Genomic DNA, 20649 nt, shown 5'->3' with positions numbered 1-20649 from the left:
ATATGTTTTATCTTGCTAAGAATTAAGTCACATTTAAATTTCCTGCACTAACTTTTATACAGCCACTGAAGGAGGAACTGGCAAGCCTGTAAAGAAGAGGCATTATTAATCCTGTTGAAACTAGCACTGAGTGAATCAGCAGCCTGGCAGTGGTTAGAAAACCTTCAGCTAACCTCAGATGTTGCATTGACCCAAAACCATTTAACAGAACATTGAAAAGAAGTCACTACCCATTACTAATAACTGGAGATATACTATCTGATTTACCCACAGCAAAAGTGCTCGGTATTTGTGAGGTCAAGAATGGGTTTTGGCATAGACATTGAACTACATGGGCCACCCAGCCACTGGACAATCTTTGTTACATCTTTTGGCAAGTACTGCTAGGTGTGAATGCTTATATGCAACCAGCCCGGCTCAGAGGCAGGGGGACAGGAGGACTGGCCAGGGGTGGTGAAAATAAATCTGATATATAGCTTGATCAATTGATATAACCGATGATTTATTAGGGTAACATAACCACTTGTCTCAAATAACAGGTTCTTTTCAGGAAGTTGTTTAGAATTAATTAAGAAGATAAAAGTGGTGGAAAATACACATATAAGCTTTAGTTAATATAGACAACTGGCAGATACACAAGAAGATGAATAAAATAAGCAGAATAATGTGGTTTTCTGCACTGTTCATATTTACAACCTTCCATTGTATTCACAACGTTACATTGTGGAGGGCATTAAAATCAAAGATGGAAGGGAAATTAAGTGGAGCACATAAGTGGAGTGGGTCATAATTTAGTTCATATCCTCTCATGGACTTTATGAACCTGAAAAATAGGAAACTGGACTGGACCCTCTATACCCAAGCTTAACGTAACTTATTTGGGTACACAATCAGTGTTAAAAATCGGAAACTGAAAGCACAACCGTCTACCAAATCATAGGCTACGTCTACATTGGCAAGATTTTGCTCAAATACTTTTAACGCAAGAGTTTTTGCGTTAAAGTATTTGCGCAAGACAGTGTCTACCCTGGCATGTGCTTTTGCGCAAGAGATGTGCTTTTGCGCAAAAGCATCCGTGCCAGTGTAGACGCTCTCTTGCGCAAGAAAGCTCCGATGGCCATTTTAGCCAGCAGGCTTTCTTGCGCAAGAAATTCATGTAGCGCAAGAGGGCTTATTCCTGAGTGGGAGCATCATAGCTCTTGCACAAGAAGCACTGATTTCTTACATTAGAACGTCAGTGTTCTTGCGCAAGAACTCGCAGCCAGTGTAGACAGGCGGCAAGTTTTTGTGCAAAAGCGGCTGCTTTTGCGCACAATCTTGCCAATGTAGACACAGCCGCTGTGTTTTATTAAAAGTTTAAAATGAAGTTGGGAGTGGTGATTGCACATCTAGTTTCCCAAATAGTTATAACTTGTTCAATTAGTTGCTGCACAAAATTGTCCATTCATTTTTTAGGTTACTCTTTTCACAGAATCTTCCACTGAGATAATTGCACTGGATGCGATGAGGTAGCAGTAGCTGATTCTTTTGACCTATTCTGTGGTTGTACTTCTCCTAGCCACACATATAGGAGTGATCACCTCAGACACATTACACCTGCATATATACTGATAGCCTTCAACAGAGCAAGAGGCGTGGTTGGGTGCTTTATATTTGGTCATGTTGATATACCACCAAGCAGGGTGCCTCCCTCCCGCCTCACGCCCTACCCCCATTCCACCCCTTCCCCTGAGCCCTACCCCTGCTCTGTCTCTTCCCATTCCTACTCCAACCCTTACCGGAAGCCCCCCCTCCCAAAGCAAAACCAGCCAGGAGTTTACCAGGGGTCCTACTGTGGTGTGGCAGCAGGGATCGTCCTTCCAACACACACTTCACTTCTACACGGCAGCGGGAAGCTAAGCAACCCAGGCCCAGGGTGCTATGCTTCCTCCAGCTGCAATGAAATGGTGTTCCTCAGGCTGGGAGGAGGTGGGGCAGAGAGGAGCCTGTAGCCAAATTGTTCCGGCTCACACTGCCATGGTGTGTGTGTTTGTGGGAGACCTTTGCTGCTGCCCCATGCCAGCGCCCTTACCCCCAGGTAAACCCCTGGGCCTCCCTGGCACCTGACCAGAGGATGGTTAGGGCAGCCACCGTGGGATATACCTAAAGCACAGAGCCTGGAGCGGCCGTCTTGAACCATCCTATGGACAGGCAGCTCTGTCACCAGGGGAGGCAAATTTAGTTGTTTTTTGAAGATGTCTTCTTCTGAATCAATGGACTGGATGAAAAGCAGTCAATATGATGGAGTGGAGGATAAATTCATATAGAATTACAGGGGACCCAAAAGGAAAACTGAGAAGAGGGACCACTTGTAGGGCTGCCGCAAGGATGAGGCCAGTTGTTTACAGATCCCCTATATTGGACATCTGGGGTACGTCTAGACAGTGGCACTATTTCAGAATACGTCTGGTATCCTGAAATAAGTTTTCCATATCTTCACAGCACCCCTGTTATTTCAAAATGCAATCAAAATAACAGGCTTGATATTCCGACATCCCAGTAAACCTCATTCCATGAGGATTAAGGGACTTGTTGGAATAGTGTTTTATTCAAAAATGTGGCACTGTGTAGAAAGTGCCAAAATTTAAAATAGACTATCTCAAAATAAGCTACGCAATTTGCGAACCTCAAATTGTGTAGCTTATTTCGAGTTAGAGCTGCAGGGTAGACACACCCCTGGTGACTTCCGAGAGACTGACTACAACCTGAAAATCTGACCACTGATAAATGGCCAGACCAAAAAATGTAAAGGGGTCCAATGACTTATAGGGCTGACTAAATCTCTTTCCAGATTGTGCACACACCAATGAGAAGCTTGTAAATCCTTGTAATAGTTAATGCACAGAGATGCCACATAGAAATGGTTAGAGACTCAAGAACAGGTATTTGAAAGAGTAAAGAGAACTGTAAGGGAGGCACCTGTCCTAAAATGTACCACAATATTACAGCCCTGTGATAGGAGCAGAACCAAGTTTTAAGCAGTGGCAAAGCTGGAGTGATTAATGGGTCATTGAGAGTTCCTCTTTCAATTATAGGTATTGGCTTGAAAAGGTGACACACATACGTCTAAAGGCCAACAGGGGAGGTCCCTTCTTACCCCCCATTAGCTCTGACACTTCTCTATGGAGCAACTAGAGCTACCATGTCAAGCTTCAGAGTGAAACTCAGGAGTCACACTGGTGCAAAGCCAACAGCTCTCATAATTTCCTTTTAGAGCCCTGACAGATCCAGACAGCAGATATGCTGAGAAAGAAAAGGGAATTCTGGTTGTGCTCTTTGGAATGAAACAACTTCATCAACTACCCTGTAAGCACAAAGTGGGACACAGTTTGATCACAAACCATTTTTTTAAACATCACAGCTAAATGCACCAAAGCAACATGTGAGAATAAGGTATTGCTTAGGGAAGTCTGTACTGGTGGCAGATACACTGAGCAGGGCATACCTTCCAGGGTACAACACAGGTAGTTATGTGGGATAGGGATGTAAAATCCTGTTTAATTGGTTAACCAGTTAAACATGATGTTTAACCAGTTATCTGATTAAAGAGGGAGTGGGTGGGAGGGTTGCTCTAGCCTGGCTAGAGTAGCTACTGCCTACGAGGTGCCCAGGCTTACCACGGACAAGGGCTGCTCTGTGTAGCCAGAGCAGCTACCTGCCTGCGATGCGCCCGGGCCCGCAGCCGACAAGAGCTGCTCCGAACAGCTGGAACACCAAGTAGTCTATCTACCTGCTAAAATACCTTTGCTTCTCTGATGGGAGGCTTCAGGAAGTCTAGCAAAGTACCAAACAAAATGGGAGGGCTACAGGCAGTAAAACAAGTCAGGCTCCAAGGTTGGTCAGATTCCAAGGAGCAAATGCTATACAGATTACCCTCACTATTAGGTGAGGGATAAGCTGTGGATACAGAATAGAACTTTGTTTACAGGAGTTGAACAGTAATCCTGCCCAATTAATGATATGACATCAAGAGATGAATATGCACCTCATTATTTAGTCATGCTGAAGAGCCAGGGTGTATATGAACTGGTCAGATATGAGTGCCCACAGGAAAGCTCATAAGGGTCAGTGTGAGATGTGCAGAGTTAATGATTCACAACAGGAGACAGTCTAGCCTTATAACATCAAATCCAACATGATCCTGAGAAAAACTTGGCACAAACCTGTTCACTTTTAATGACAGGAATTACATAGCAATAATACTACTACTTCCATTTCTGGGAAGTGGCCCATCTGGAGCACATTCAGGCAAGAACCATGTTTCGGAAACTGAAGGCACAGGTTGCTAGGTATGGCATACCTAACAAGGTATGTTCAGATAATGATTTACGTTACACGGCAACAGAATACAAATGATTCAGCATCAAGTGGGGGCTTTGAGCACAAGACACCTTTCCTGGGTATCCACAAAGCAACAGAAAAGTAAGAGTCAACAGTAAAGACAGTCAAGAGACAGAGGCAAAATAGACAAGAAGAGATCCCTACTGTGATACTGGACCATCACAATTTAGCCTCTCAGGCACTAGATAGCAACCCAGAATTGGGACTGATGGGCCATATAAGCAACTCATAGAAGGGACACTAAGGAGGGTATTTGGCCACCCCAAGTGACTCCTTCCTGCCCCGGCCGAGGGCCCTTGCACTTTCCCCAGTGCTTCCTCAGCCCATGTTACCTGCAGGGAGGAGGGATTCTGTCCTTCTGCTGTGCTGGATACAGAGTTCTGAGCCACAGAGACTTCCAGAACTACAGCAGTGAAAGGAGCAGAAGGTGAGGCCACTGGGCAACCCAACACCAGCAGCTCCACTGAAATGGCTATACTACACCCATCCCTTCCACACCTGTCTCTCCTGGAGCCTGTACAGCTCCACTTGCAGAGAGGGCTGGGGTGGTACCAGAACGGACACATTGGAGGAGCTACTGGCATCAGATGCTGGTTTCTGGGGGCTACAGCAACATATTCTTTTGCTGCTGTGGTTTCCGGGAAAGCCCTCTGTTTCAGGATTTCCAGCAGTGGCAAAAGGAGCAGAATGTGGAGCCGTCTGACAGTGTTGTTCCAGTACAGCCCCAGTTTTGTCCCCCAGCGGAGCTGTATAGATCCCAGGAGACAAAGCTACATGGAAGGGTGGGTGGCAGTACACTACATGGAGGACCTGCCAGCAGCTCTGCATTCTGCTTCTTTCTGGTGCAGTTCCCTGCTGAATGTGTCCTCCCTGGAGTCTGGGGAGGAGCCTGTGGCCCTTCTTGCCCCCACCATACGTTGCCAGATGATGGATATTACACAGAAGGTATACAGAAAATGCCAAGCTAAGCAGGCGGTTCACTACAACAAATTAGCCAAGTGAGAACCAGTGAGCAGATGGGAGTCCAACCAACAAATAGCCACACAAAGCAGTGATCCAAGCATCAGTGAAATATAGCTCCTATGTGGTAGCTATAAATGCAAGACAAGGGTGGAAACAAAACTGAAGAAACTTGTGTAGTAGTGGCTGACAGTCAGCATGATCAGACATGTAGGGCAAAGCCAGGACCAGGAAGACTTAGAAAGGGCTTCAAGCATCAGCTGGCCTAATGTAGGAGTCAGAAGAAACAAGGTTTACGAGCAATTCAGAGGACCAATAGGAAGCCACAACAGAATGAAGGCAGTCACAGGCCAGAAGCAATTCTCTTCCCCATCCTCCCATCCCGCAATAACACAAACAAAATATTGGAGACTTGTTCAAAGACAAGCATACTTGAAGGACTATGAATCCTTATTTATTTGGGGAATGCAACCCAGTCAAGTCTAGCCACAGTGGCACAAAGACTTCCAGTAAGTTGAGTCATTTTGCAAACCTCAACAGTATATGTCCTGGCTTGTGTTGACCATACTGATATAGTGGACTGTTTCTAAAACACCACTGAAATGCTGTTGCATACTGGCCTAGCAGTAAAGGCCATGCTCATAGAACGTGCTACGTGCTAATAATCCCCAGCAAACACTGGCATAAAAGACACAACTATAACAAAAAACTGAAAGGAAAGATGTAACAATATGCTTAGAACTTGGAGGAAATATACATCAGTTCTAGGAGGGAAGAAGTTAGCGAGGGCACCAGGATGTCTATTTGTTTGCATGACTTGAATGCTGACTACACTTGCAGCTGGTCTGGAAATAGTTCTCTTAATAAAGAGCCAGTGTAGTTTTAGAAACATGGAATTCTGTTATGTTGTACAAACATGACACATGAAACAGAGATAATATAGACCTGGTATAAATTAGAGCAGTGCACAAGATACTATAACCTGCACCAGGATTGGAACAAAGAATCAAGGAACTAATAATAAATAAATAAATAAATAAATAAATGTCCTGCCCTTAATTTCAGGATTTCTGCTTTTCAGTTTAAATCTAAAATTACATGTAGAACATCAACTGCAATTTTTCAATAACTGATTTTAAATGTTACCTCTGAAAGAAAATGTCACATACTTTAAGGAAGTTTCAGGTGAATTTAGGTCCCAATTTGGCATTCACTGTAAGTTACAGCTTGTCATCACTTCCTGTGCTTGCTCTCGTTAGTTCAGTTTTCGGTCACATGTAGCAGCAATGTGGCAAGTGGTTATTTTTATGGTTACAATGTGGAAATTTAACCTTTTGAGAATTTGTTAAATATTTGTACTTACTTCAGTTGCTCAGATTTACTGTATGCCTTCACAATTCAAATAAATATATAATAAACAATTTTATAAGGAGTACCAAAATGCCACAAAATAAATAATGGAATAAGGGAGACTAGAACAGTGGTTTTCAAACTTTTTTTCTCATGACCCAGTTGAAGAAAATTATTGATGCCCATGATCCAACATAATTTGACTAGAGTGTGGGCTCCAGAGTGGAGTTGAGGGTGACAGCTTTGGGGGGTATGAAGGGATTTCGACTTTGGGGATATTAGGGCTGTGGTCAGAAGGGCTTATCTTGAGTGGCTCCTGGTCAGAGGTGCAGCTGGGGTGCTAAGGCAGGCTTCCTGCCTCTTCTGGAACTGCAGACCATGCTGCACCAAAGAAGCAACTAACAGCAGGTTCTCAGCCAATGGCAATGCGGAGCTAGTGCTCAGGGCAGGAGCAGTGCATGGAACCCTATGTGCTCTCCCTCCCCACCTACGAACTGGGCCTGTTTCTGGATGCTTCTTGGAAACAGTGCAATCTGTGGTGCTGGAACAGGCAGGTAGTCTGCCTTAGCACCCCCACAACCATGATCACTCTGCAGCCATGAGACCCAGTGCCTGATATTCCATGACCCAGTACTGGATCACGACCCATAGTTTGAAAACCACTGGACTAGAAGATTAAGCCTAGAATTCCTGTCATTTGTCTTACTTGGATGTTGCATCCCTCAAACCTGGATGCAAATAAATACATAAATTAAAAATCTTATTCATGTCTTATTTGTATTTTCGTTGCCCGAATATTGTCTAGCTTGTTGTCTTTTCTCTTCTTTTCCTTTCCTATTGATGTTCTACAAAGAAGCAAACATCTAGGTTCCAACCCTGAAAACACTTGCAGATATGAATCACTATAAGCACATGAGGAGTTCCACTGAGTTCAGTGGAACTAGAGTTTGCAGGATTTGGGCCCTAGTTTATAAAACTACAGAACAGACTGTCTGTCCTCCATGCTCATCAAACAGCTGGCTATCTGCTCTCCTGTTGGTAAAGAACTGTCCGGCTATATTCACCACCAAGAATATATTCAATCCTCTATCTTCCCCCACCCCACCCGGGTACACATATGATCCTCTTTCACTCTGCAGAACAAACCACTGACAGCCTTCTCCCTCTTCCAAAAAGAAATCCATGTTGCTTCTCTCTGTCACCCCGAAGGGCTGCCCATCCAATCATTCAGACAGAAATACTCCCCTCAGAATCTTTCCATCCTCAGGGACCTGTCAGTGAAGAGTGATCTGATGCCCTCTCAGCCCCCAGCCAACCAGATTCCTTCTGATACTAGGTTTAAGGAACCCAATTATTTTAAGAAGTCACAGATGGCCACTAACTGCCAAATTCCACTTGTTATAGAACTGCTGTGGTACCATTAAAAGCAACTAAATCTCAAGGCCCTACGATCTTCCCCTTGGGAACATTCCAAAATCTTCTTTAGCATCGGTGTTGTTCTTGTTACAGCAGCAACTTCCCACACTATCCTTACACAAAAGGGAGGATGAGCCATCTCACTTTGTGAATGTGGCAGAATTTGAAACAACTGTAAATGGCTGAAAAGGCACCAAGAAAAGAAAGAAAACCCTTGGATGTCAAACAAACTAGACAGCTAAAGTACATATCTGCTCATTACAATAGTCTTAGGTATTTTTGACAAGCCTAGTAAAGGGAAACATCATGACTGGTGATGCAGTAGAGGAGATGGCAGTACAGCAACCCACAGCACTGTTTCTAGAGGGTTGCGGAACCCAGGACAAACTCCCCTTCACTCCAGGCCCTGTCTCTTCTGGCCTGTGCTCTGCCTTGCTCCCACTCCACTCCATCCTTGCCCCTCCCACCTCCATTGCACCCTTTTACCCACAAAGCAATGCGAACTGAGAGATTACCGGGGGTGGCAGCAGAGGTTGAGCCCACCCCTGGCACTCAATGCACTGGTGGGGAGTGGAGTAATCAAGCTGGCTCCAACCCATTGCTCTCCCTCGAGTCCATCTCTCAGCCTTGTTGCTTGTGGGAGCGGAGCAGGCTGGGGTCGAAGTGCTCCACTTTCCATGGCTTCTGCCACTGTTGGTGAGTGTGAGGAGTGGGCCTGGCCTGCTGCTGGAAGAAGGCCCTCTGTGCCCTGTGGGGCCCCCTAAACTCTGGACAGGATGGCTGGGCAACCCACTTGAAGGGAGGTATCAGGGGACAAGGTAGTTGAACATAAATGTAACTGAGTGCTGTGTGATGTGAGGATGGATACGTTAAAGGAGAGGTGGCTGAACCCAGAAGTAGCAGGTGCAGAGGAATAGCTGAATCCAGGTATATGTGAGGAATAAAGCCGACAGAGGAATGGCTAGTTAAACAGGAACATATATGTGAAGGGTAGAGGCAAGACCAATCTCAGTGGAAGGCCAGGATTTAAGTCCGGCTTGGGGATTACTGACTTGATTATTGCTGCTTTGTCTCCCAGGAATGCAGAGGCATAGGAACATGGTGATGGAGAGAGATTTAAGAAAACACAAGGCCACAGAATTGGAATTTAAAAGGAAAGTGATCGGGATGTAGCAGGACTGTGGGGGTTATGGGGCCAGGCAAAAGGGATCATTGTGATCTTCTACTCTGACTTGGCATAGAATGGGCCAGGCATGTGGGGAGAAAGAGCACACATTCCTAACCAGCTGCCTCCGTGTAAAGACTAATCATCTCCAGCCAGATGAAAGGGAGAGCTACCACATTTTAGGTGTCAAGAGCTGATATCATAATTGGGTAAATAACAGACAACCATCTTGGCCAACAGCCCTTCAAAATGAAAGTGCTGAGTCTCTGGCCTACAGAGCAGATTTAGTCTCCTGCTTAATTTGATCCAACTTGCAGCAAGTCTCCATGCCATGGGCGGGAAGCCCTGAGCTTTGTCCCCCCCCATTCCTGTGGAGCTGGAACCGTGAGCAATACCTCCTCCTCCCTGAGGTGGGAAGCTAAGGTATGTAGGGTTGACAGGTGTCTGGTTTTCTACCAGTCTACCAGACAGTCCGGTATTTGCGCCCTCTGTCCAATAGAAAAATTCAGAAAATACCAAATATGTGCAATGTCCGGTATTTTCTGAATTTCCCGGCTGGGTGCCGGACGGAAGCCTGGCGGAGGCCGGGGAGCAACTGGGAGGCAAGCCACGATTGGTGCTGGGAGCCCTGTGGTTGTGTGCAAAAGCCGGGCGGGGCGGGGGCAATGGCTGGGACTCCCAGCCACTCCCCCTGCTGGGCTACTGCACACAACCAGAGGCTAACAGCCCCAATCGTGGCCTTGCCTCCCTGCTGGGAGTCTCTGGTTGCATGCAGAAGCCGGGCAGGTGGAGTGGCTCCCAGCTACTCCCCCCGCCCGGCTTCTATTAGCAACTAGAGGGAGTGCCTGCCAGGGGCGCGGCCTGTTGGACTCCAGCTGCGGCCAGTGGCTGTACCTTCCCCCCCACCCTGCGCCAGCTCTGCTTCCTGCCCCCCCCCCTCCTGTCCAGCCCCCCAGCTCTGCTTCCCACCCCCTCTTCCTCCCAGACAGCCCCACTACCCTCCCGGCCAGTCCCTCCCCCCCCACAATCAAGTGTGTGGAGGGGTCTACCTGGTAACCCTAGGTACCAGGCTGGTTGCTTCCATGCTGCTCCTAGGTGCAAGGGCAGATCTCCATGTGTATCTGCCTCCCCTGCTCCCACTGGTTGGGAACCGCAGACAATGGGAGCTGTGGGAGCAGTGCCTGTGGGTGCAGATGCAGCACACCACACAGAATTGCCTGGCCACATTGTGGCAGCCTCTGGGAGTAGCACAAGGCCAGGGCAGGGGGGAGCTTGCCTTTGTTCCCCTATTAGGAGTCGTTTGAGGTAAGCAGTACATACAGTTTTCACTCCCTTCTGCACCTCCGTCCCAACCCCGACCCCCCGTCCCAGCCATCAATCCCTTCCTGTACCCCAACTCCCTGTCCCAACCCAGCTAATACCAGCTAATTTGCGTTAGGAATACCAGCTAATTTGCGTTAGGAATACCAGCTAATTTGCGTTAGGGCTTTAAATCGGACTCCTGTGTAGACGCAGGCAATTACTCCAGGCTAGTGAATTTCTAAAATGGCAACCGTCTGGGAACATGCAAATCAAGCGCGGGATATTTAAATCCCGGGCTTGATTTGCAACTTCGGTATGCTTCATTTTCCTCCCTACATCGAAGTAGGGGGCAAGTGTAGACATATCCTGACTGAGGAAGGTTGCCTGATGCCTGAATGGTTCCAATAGTAGTGGCCAAGGTGGGGGATATACCTGGGGGGTAAGGTGATTTTAGTGGCACTAGCTGGGGTAGGAGGTGATTGCTGGGTCAGGATAAGAGGTGGTTTTGTGGCAGTGGCCGGAATAGGAGGTGATGGCTGGGCTGGGCCAGGCGATGATTTAGGTGACAGTAGCTGGAGTAGAGACCAATAGGCAGGTCAGGGCGTGAGATGGTTTCATGGCACTAGCCAGGGTAAAGAGGAGATGCCAAGACTTGGGCACAAACTGATTCTGGAAGCAATGTCTGGGGTAAGGGACGATGGCCAAAAGAGGTGTGTGAGGTGCTTTCATAGCACTGGACAAGTTTGTGGGGGAAGATGTCCAGATTGGGATGATTTTGATGTAGGGTTACCAGGTAGTCTAAAAAAAAATACCAGACACATTTGATCGGGGGCAGAGGCTGGGGTGGGGAGAGGGACCGGCTGGGAGGGGAGTGGGGCCGGCTGGGAGGAAGGGGGGGATGGAAAGCAGAACTGGCGGCAGGGGTGGGGGTTTGGAGGCAGCAGGGCTGGTTGGGAGAGATTGGGGGAGGGGCGGCCGGTGGGAAGCAGAGCTTGTTGGGAGGTCGGGGGCAGTGGGGCTGGCAGGAAGAGAGCAGGGGAGGGGCAGCCGGCAGGAAGTAGAGCTGGCCAGGGGTGGGACTGAATCGGCCGGCGGAGAGCAGGACTGACCCAGGCACGTGCAGATTCCAGGCTGCTGCCCGTCCTGCACACGGTCCCGGCGAAGCGAATCCGACTGCAACTCCACCATGCGCTTGACCAGCGCTCAGGAGCAGAGACAGGGCTTCCCCTCCTCCTCCGATGCAACCAGAGGCTCCTAGCGCGGATTGCGCCCCACCTCCCAACCACTCCCTCTGCTCCCGCCAGGCTTCTTTCCGGCGCCCAGCCAGAAATCCAGAAAATACCAGACTCTGCACATGACTGGTATTTTAAAAAATGTTTTACTGGACAGAGGGCCCAAAAACTAGACTGTCTGGTAGAATACTGGACACCTGGCGACCCTATTTTGATGGCACTGGCCAGGGTAGGGCGTGATGTCCGGACTAGGGGGTGTTTTAAATGGCCCTGACCCCTGCGTTCCAAGCTCTCCAGTTAGAGGCCAACCAATCACAACTGTTCACAGGGGCGGCCCTAGACTAGCTGCCAGCAACTGGCGCCCTAGGCCAGTGGTCCCCAACCTTTAGAGGCTCCCGGGCGCCCGGGGGCGGGGCCACACACGCACCTGGCGCCCAGGGGCGGGGCCACACACGCACCTGGCGCCCGGGGGCGGGGCCACACACGCACCTGGCGCCCGGGGGCGGGGCCACACACGCACCTGGCGCCCGGGGGCGGGGCCACACACGCACCTGGCGCCCGGGGGCGGGGATGCCTTTGCACCCGGCGCCGGCATGTGCCCTGGGGCCGGAGCCGCCCGAGCGCCTTGTGCCGTGGGGCCGGCGCCGCCGCCCGAGCCGCGTGCCTGGGGCCGGCACCTGGGGCCGCCCGAGCGCCGCGCACCAGGCGCCAGTGAGTGTCGTGCGCCTGGGGCCGGCGCCTCCAGTGCGCCGCGCGCTGGGGGCAGGGCTGGCCCAGGTTGTCAGCGGGCGCACACAAATGCCCTGGCGGGTGCCATGGCGCCCGTGGGCACGGTGTTGGGGACCACTGCCCTAGGCGAACCATAAGATCAGCACCCCCCCCTTTCCCCAATCCCAAGGGCAGATATCGACTGAGAGTTTTGGTTCTGTGCTGGGGAGCGGAAGGGCCTGGAGTTCGGGGGCCGGGGAGAGGGCACAGGGTGCTAGTCGGGGGAGAGAGTCCCCTGCACCCGCCTTCTCCCAAGATTCCCCCCCCCCCCCCAGAGAAGCCGGCATACGCCTCTCCCGGGGCGACCCCCCCTCCCGCGGGGCAGGGGGACCCCCCCCCCGCATTCGTCCTCCCCCGGGGCCGCCCGCGCCGCCTCTCCCAGGACTTACCCCCCTCCCGGCCGCAGGGGAGCCTTGCTCCAGGCAAGGCACAGGAAGGGGAAATGGAAGTGGCAGGGTATTTGGAATTTGGCGCCCTAGACGGCTGGCTAGTTTGCCTATAGGCAGGCGCCGCCCCTGACTGTTCATAAGCTTCCCCCTCCCCCAAGCAGTCGACATGGATTCGGAGAGGGGGCAGTGGCCTCGCGCGAGCCCGTAGATGATGGGAGGGGGAGGGGGGGAAGCGAGAGAAGGAGCGGAGCCAATAGGCAGCGGCAGACGCGCTCGCGCTTGCCATACTGTGCTGCTGCGACCGTTGAGGTTGCGGTGGGGCGGAAAGAACAGTGCAAGGGCGGCCAATAGGAAGCGGCGGTTGAGTTGCGCGCGGGCCCAGGCTGGGAGGGAGGAGCGCGGCCTATGGAAGCGGCGCGCACTGGGTCCGCTGGGGAGGGAGCGGCGCAGCCAGTAGAGAGCAGCGGTTGGCGCATGTGCAGAAGGCTGGAAGGGGGGGGGCTGAGCGGTAGGCAGGGGGTAGAGGCGCAGGCCCAGCCCCTTCCCCGCCGGCCGCCGCAGTGAGTACTGACTCTGGCGGCCATGTTGTGCGGGGGGAGGGGAGGAAGGAGTTGAGAGAAGACGGCAGAGACAGACTCTCTCTCACACACACGGCACAAGATGGCCGGGGAGGCAGTCGCAACCGGGCTCGCAGGCGGTTTGGCCGCCGCTCGCTTCGCCGGGGTCGGCGAGGCGCCTGGGCACCGGCCTCGCGAGCCACTTCGGGCCCGGCTCTCGGGGGTTCCGGGGAGACAGAGAGCGGCGAGCCGAGCTCCGTACGGGGCTGCGGACAGGCGGAGGGCGATGGCGTCGGGCTCCGAAACCGTCTGCGCCTCGAGCTCGGCGGGAGGGCGGACGGGCGGCGAGCCCTGTGCCGCCGCGGCGAGGGCGAGGAGGGGAGCGGTGCTCTGTCCTCCGAGCCGCCGCCGGGCTCCGCGTTTGCTGGTGAGTGGTCCGGTCTCTTCGCCTCTCATTGTTCTTTGTCCTTGGGAGGAAAAACAACATGTCCTTGGAGCCGAGAGGGGGAGGGGAGCTCCCTGCGCCCCTCCCGCCCTGGGCTTGGGGAGCTGGGAGCGGGCACCCTCCAGAGCTAAAACCCCTTTCACTGAGGGGGTGTCTCTATGACTGGGGGGCCGTTGGGTGCTGCGGAGCCGGAGGAAGCCCACCTATGGGAGCTCCCTGAAGATACTGAGTACTCGGTGTGCAGTTACCCGAGTCACCTCCCGTGCAGCGCCCAGGGGCCCCTGGGCACCCTAGTCTCTACATGGAGTACTAAGGGGGGGCTGCAGATGAGTCCCCGGGCCCCCAATGCAGCAGGGGGGAAAAGGGGGCGCACCCTACTCCGTCGCCAGTGCAGCATGGCAAGGGGGCATCTGCAGAGCAGTTACTAACTCCAGTACACCACTAAAGGCGAGTGGGGTTGTAGACGCTACTATATCTTTAGCCCCAAGTCGTAAGGTCCTAAAATAGTTCTTTAAAGAGCATGGGTTGCCTTTTGCTGCTGAACAGGGGATCAGTCTCCCTAGTTTGTAAGAACAAAGACGCCATATCCATTTCTCAAAAATAAAACTTGTGTGGTTTTTTTTTGGTTGGGGTGTTGGCTTTTAACTCTTCCTGCACCAGTGAGGGAAAGCAGGCTGCTGAAGAGACCGCTTCAGTATTTTAGTGAAACGGTAAATTTAAAATGTTCGTTAATCTAAAAATAGTTTGGAGACAACTTTAAACAAAACTCTTGAGATTTAAGCGTGATCCAATCTCGTGATTAGAAAATTTCTAAGTTTATAAAATATCTTTTTAAATAGCGTTGTGCCAACTCTGCAACTTAGAAGTTTTTAAAAAATACTACAGTTGTTAATTAGATTGCTCTGCAGAAGGAAAATTGGTTACTTAAATGAGTAACATGTTAAAGTAACCAACTATAAATGATACTGACAAATATGTAGTTCCAAAAAAGCATTTGCTAAGGCGACATATTATGTATATGGTATTTAATTTCTGCATTTTCTGATATCCAGGCTGCAGTTATTTGCATAGCATTTTGATCATTGTTCAAGTGTAACTGTTTAATAATTTAGAACTTGTGTAATAACTATTACACAAGATTCCTTTAAAAGGAAAAGTTTAAATGGAACACTTATAGTTTGCTTCACATTGGCTTACATATTTAATGATTACTCACATGCTTTAAGATGAGTTTCAGATTCAAAATCTATGAAAAGTTACTGCAGAATATTACAAGGTAAATTAAGTAGCTATTCTTGTATTAATTGCAGATGATATGTAGCCATATTTGTTGCCGATTATCTAGTGTTGAGTCATGTTCAGAACATGGTTCTGGGCTGCTTTTTTTCAAATAGGATAGTTTAAAGGTAAATCTACAGTTTAATGTGTGCCTCGTACCCGATTCACATTTACTAGGAGATAATAGAAGTGGAAAACATTGTGTTAACCTCGCACACGAGTTATCTTCGTTTTAGATTTAGATTGTAATGGTTTTGTAACTAAAGTTTACATCTTTGCAATTTTGTATAGACAGTTTGCAGAAAAGAGAGTTCTAGTTTTAGGTGAATGCCTGCTGTATTTTCAGCACGACCTTTTTTTATATATAAATTACTAATGTGGATTGTTTCCTTGGAATGTTGTTTCAGCTTGAATATTTAAATTGGTTTTGAAAACACAATTGCTCTCATTTCCTAAATTTTGTTTGGTTCCTTTAAAGGATTTGCATTTCATTTATATTAGCAGTTACTGAGATTTGAATTCATGTTTTAAGGAAGCTTCAGTGTGAAATATGTGTGAATTTAAAATACTGTTTCTTCATAGAATTGCCTATGAAGCTTTTATTTAGCTGTGGAGTATTTGGGGGTGAATAACTGCCAACCAGTTAAATATATAAAGCCTTTTGACGAAAGGCAAAGAGAAACTTGGTGGTGCTTGTGGTGTTGAAGAGCAAAGTTTGAGGACTGATTAAAGGTCAAAGATGCTGCAAGTTTTAAAAAACTGGTATCTCACTTGGAGAGAGAGAGAATAACTTGTGGCTTAAAATTCAGAGGAGGATGACAGGAGCCATTTTAACATAGCTTGCTGTTAGTTTTATTTAACTTTGTATTGTTACATTTTTAAGGGCTTTTGCATTTTATGGAGAAAAAGGATTGAGGGCAGTTATGCTCAATTTGCTTTTTCTTTATGAAACATACACTGTTTTGATTTCATCTTTATGATTATTGGTTTGGTGATGGTAAAATATAAAAATAATGGGAGAGGGACAGGCAGTTTACCTCTTATTGGACTGTGCATGTGATGTTTCATAATCCCACCACTCACCAATGTCTCTTGAAATGTAAAAAGATCAATATTTATGTTGCCAATATGGACAATGCTGTCTTTGAGTTAGGACTAAATCAGTACTCTTAAAAGTTGCCATTATTTTTATATCTTCACAAGTAACTTTTTTCCCAACATTTTTAAAGCAAACAGTAACATTTGTGTGTGTTTTGTTTTTGTTTTTAAAGATAGAGTTCCATAAATGTTTACCTACTTGATGGCTGACTGGCTTCCAGGAGAATTGTACAAACCTAATGTTTTTAGGTAAGAATGAGTTCTAAGTTTTACTTTTACACAGCATCATTACCCCTTTGTTACTTTCTCATTCGTTGGGGTTTAACTGTGTGCTTCTGTGCTTTACTAGGAAAGGTAAAAATGACCTCCCCCCCCCCCGCCCCAGCACTCCTGCCTCCCCCAAGTGCTTATAAAATGAATGGGGTACAGTACACTACTATTTGGATTTCAAAGAGTATGTTTTAATGTAGTTAATTGAAGCAAAACCACATTTTAAATTTTCATGTGACGTGTGTTTATGATGGGCATTCTGTCAAATGTGATTTTGTTTTAATAGCTTAAGGTGAATTAACCTATATCAATCTTGTCCGAAGTTTTGGGGAAAAGCTTATCACTTTACTTTAAAAGGTTAACTTTGTATGTCGTTTACCCATTTTCCAAGTGAAAAAATGTACTGCGTTTTGTTAAACAGTTGAGTTGTACTTTCTGTCACTGAATAAAGTTCACTTAGACACACTGTAGATTTTAAAGGTGGCATGAAAATTGAATAACCAACGTAACTAATTTACAAGAAGCATATTGGAGACAGGAAGCCTAGCTGTTTATTTTTTAAGAGCCTGATTCTTTAAATTTGTTTACATTTATTATTTCTCATTTTGTACCACGAAGTTGCTCTTCATTTACTTGTTTTATACTTTAGATGATGACTTTCTAGTGATTGTGTATTAGTTATATTTACAGAAATACATACTTTACGTTGTTTAAAAAGATCAAAAGCTAACTTTGTTCTTTTTTTAAAGGATTGAACCTGGGCACTGTTTATTGCTTCCAGGGGCTGATCTGGTAAACATGGAATAAAAGGAAATTTTCAAAATTCTATCATTTATATCAGGTACGTAATATTAGTGATTCTATTAACCTCTTAAAATTCACTTTTTCAGCAAATAAACATTGAACTTGTGCCATGGCATTTAAGGCATTAAAGTATATTGAGCACAGTAAATGGATGGTGTTTTGTTCAGGCTTTGCATTCAAATTTTAGTGTATACTACATATAGTTCATAATATTACTGACGTGCCCTCTAAATATAAACCTTTCTTGAGATTATGGGACAGTCCGTTCAGTAAAAGGAGCTGTACCATCTAATACATATACATAGTAACATAACAAGCAAAAGTAAAGAATATAAGTAGTAAAGCAGATATTTTAACATGTCTGCATATGCAGCAGTACACACATATTCAGAAAGTTAATGAGTTAAATTTCAAAAATACATTGTTCCTCAATTCATTTATTGTATTTCGAGCTTATTCTGTTTACGTTGTTATACCAAAACTATTTTACATAGAACTAAAAATTAGCAAAAATCAACACCCTTCTCTCAATCTCCTGCCTGACTTGAGTATAAAGATCCATTCTAACTTGGATGTAAACTTTAAGGTTCCAGACAATTGCTTTAACTTTTCAAATACAAATGTATAACTTGTAAATGCTTCTGCTTGTTGCAGATGAAAGTGGGTCTCCATTTTACCCTCTTCAGGAGTTCATGCCAGTAAAACAAACAAATGAAACACTTATATACAGAGACAAGTGTGCAGCTTTACAAAAGGGTAGATTACAACAAAATACAATTTTGAATGAGGATGCTATGTAAAATTTAACAAGTCAGTCATGTAATTATGTAATATGAAACTTGAGAATTAGAGATCCTTACCAGAAATTACCTGGCAACTTTGAAAGCATTCATGAGGCTTCTTATATAAATCTTCAGTTTACTAGACGAGAATGCTATGAAGTCTAGGCCCATCAAAGACAGGCTTGTAATTATAGTAGAACAGTACACTCAGCCCTGTTGATAATTTTCACACTTTAACCTGTGAAATTCACGATTTTTTTTTTATTCTTGTGGTCAAGCCTTTTTAAGATCCAAAATTAGCCATTGTTTTTGACCTATTCATAAACACAAGTTAGACATCACAGGTTGACTTGGTTTGGCTATCACTCCCTTATAAGGCATTTGGAAATAATCTTAACGACCTTGAGCTCATCCTGTACCACCATGGCATTATTTGTTCTGCATACATTGTACATCTTCTCTAATGTTCTCTAAACATTTTGACAGCTATTTAGACCCTTATATTTTTGTCCCTTTAAGAATACGAGATCTGCCATACTGTGTCAGACCAAAGGTCCATCTAGCCACGTGTCCCACAGGGAATGAACAGAACAGGTAGTCATCAAATGATCCATCCCCAAATCTTACATCTTTTGTTCTTCTGTATTGGCATCTGTTCTTTAAATTGTGTAGACCTCAGTCTTTAAAAAAATCAAGGAAAGGGGTGAACTTCAGGCATCTGAAAGAGAACATGTTTGTCAGGGAATCCATAAAGTAGTTTGTTTGTGCTTTGGAATCACTGTACTGCTGTTGTATTTAACCAGAAAATGTGACATCTAAAAACAAGTGAACCTTACCTTGACTGGATTGCTGCACTGTAAAGAGACCACGTTAGACGTAACTCCTTTAGAGCTTGATTGCATGCCCTTAGTATGAGGAGCTATTGTCTATGGAGTAGAGTATTCTCTCTGGTGCAGCCAGGTGTGTAACTTGTAGGATGAGATATTAGTGCAAAGGACCTCCATAAAGCTGTCTGGAAATTCAGATACTTTTAGGTTTTGGGTCTACGCTTGTTTTGCAAAGTTACAACCATTAGTCTTATCAAAAGATTTACCTTTTCAGATAGCAAGTAAATTAAATTATAAATGGAGATGTAAATGCTATTTGACTTGAATTAATATTTAATAGAGACCATTTTCCTAAGTGGGGTACATATATCATTTAAAGTGTCAATATGTCATTTAAAGTTGGAAATTGAAAGTATAACAGGCATGTAGGTGAATAATAGTGGAAAATAACTAGTGAATAGGCAAGAAACAGTGTTGCCATTTCAGTGCTACATTATTTGCTGGGGATTTTTTTTAGTTCATTCATTAAGATCTCCTGAGAACTGTCTACTTATGGATTGCTAGCTGTTTTTTCCAAAGTTGTATTGACTTGAAGAAAATTCATGTTCTCAAACATGCTTTCTTTGTAATTGAACCATGTTGTGTCTGTGTTTGATTGGGCCATTGTAACCTGAGTAGAGTCAAATTACTTACTGCATAGTAGAGTCATCATGAAAATAAGGAGATGTTTAAACTAAAATAGAAATGATCTCTGGACCTAGATCATATGATATTCTATTAGAAATGTCTAAAATTGGACTTTTAGGTCCAACTTTTCACTCTTAGTTGCCTTTAATGAAGTTTCTAGCACTACATGTTTTCTTGGAAGAGGGTATTGATGTAAACACTATAATGGTAGACAAACTTCTATTAGAATACAACATTTGAGGTTGCTTTTCAGAGGAACCTCTATCAGCTGATTGAATGAGAACTTGAATATGCCAAGTAAAACAAATACTGTTGAATATTATATACTGCTATATCTAATAGAAGCTGTTGGATCATATTTTAATACACTAACTCCTATAAACTCCATATATAGCATAGTTAGGCAAACTCGCAATTGCATGCTGGTTGCCACTCAAGTTTTATGAACAGGTTTTATGAACAAAACTATAATTGTTGGAAATAATTCATTCCAAATGTGTTAAAATGGAAATTCATGTGGGAGGGAAAAATAGGAAATAAAGGGAGTAACTTGAAGGCCAATGATGAAGTAAAATATCAGAATCTAGAAACCTGTATATGAAAATTGTGGGAATTTATTATGAATACATTCACATGAAAGGGGGTCATGTTTTTTTCTTGAATAGATTTTGAAGGAAATGGGAGAAATTTAGTTGACTAACTGCTGTGAGCAAGTGATGCTTAATTCATTTAATTATAAATTATATTAAGGCTAGCATTAATGAGTTAAATATTTTTGAAATTTTTAATTTTTTTTCATGGGGAAGATCTAGGATTCAGACAGTATTTTTATTGGCTCAACTAAGAACAATGTCTTAACTTATTTAAATGTTTTCTATAGTTATGTATTCACAAACTCAGAGCCTTTGATACTTGCGTTTTGGAGGCTTTACAGATGAT

The 20649-nt window shown here is 45.9% G+C and overlaps 2 protein-coding genes across 2 annotated transcripts in view; one reads left to right on the top strand and one right to left on the bottom strand.

Annotated features, from left to right (window-relative positions):
- Positions 1-13123, bottom strand: part of FAM174B (family with sequence similarity 174 member B) — a 173555-nt gene extending 160432 nt beyond the window's left edge. Inside the window, exon 1 of the mRNA XM_075897014.1 lies at positions 12963-13123. The gene's annotated coding sequence lies outside the window, so the exon portion shown is untranslated. The remainder of the gene's footprint in view (positions 1-12962) is intronic.
- Positions 13124-13528: 405 nt separating this feature from the next.
- Positions 13529-20649, top strand: part of CHD2 (chromodomain helicase DNA binding protein 2) — a 108649-nt gene continuing 101528 nt past the window's right edge. The window contains exons 1-3 of the mRNA XM_075897008.1: positions 13529-13946; positions 16514-16589; positions 17360-17451. The gene's annotated coding sequence lies outside the window, so the exon portion shown is untranslated. The remainder of the gene's footprint in view (positions 13947-16513; positions 16590-17359; positions 17452-20649) is intronic.

This window comes from Pelodiscus sinensis, chromosome 14, assembly GCF_049634645.1.
Source record: "Pelodiscus sinensis isolate JC-2024 chromosome 14, ASM4963464v1, whole genome shotgun sequence".
Classification (NCBI taxonomy): domain Eukaryota; kingdom Metazoa; phylum Chordata; order Testudines; family Trionychidae; genus Pelodiscus; species Pelodiscus sinensis.
Note: the sequence above shows the minus strand (reverse complement) of the source record. Positions and strands in the feature narration are given on the sequence as shown.